Raw genomic sequence first — 449 nt, forward strand, 5'->3', positions numbered from 1 at the left:
TAAGTATCATACAATTTTATTTGTCAATTATACCTCAATAAAGCTGAAATAAAATGAAATGAAATACAAATAAAATAATTTCAATCCAATATGATTATTTAAAGGCACATGAAACGATGCTCAACATCACTCATCATCAGGGAAACACAAATCAAAACCACACTGAGATACCACCTCACACAGGTCAGAGTGGCTAAAATGAACAAATCAAGAGACTATAGATACTGGCGAGGGTGTGGAGAGATGGGCACCCTCCTACACTGTTGATGGGAATGTAAACTGGTGCAGCCGCTCTGGAAAGCAGTGTGGAAGTTCCTCAAAAAACTATCCATAGAACTCCCTTATGACCCAGCAATAGCACTGCTTGGATTTACCCAAGGGATACAGAAGTGCTGATGCATAGGAGCATATGTACCCCAATGTTCATAGCAGCACTGTCAACAATAACC

This window comes from Suricata suricatta, chromosome 6 (genome assembly GCF_006229205.1).
Source record: "Suricata suricatta isolate VVHF042 chromosome 6, meerkat_22Aug2017_6uvM2_HiC, whole genome shotgun sequence".
In the NCBI taxonomy this organism is placed as follows: domain Eukaryota; kingdom Metazoa; phylum Chordata; class Mammalia; order Carnivora; family Herpestidae; genus Suricata; species Suricata suricatta.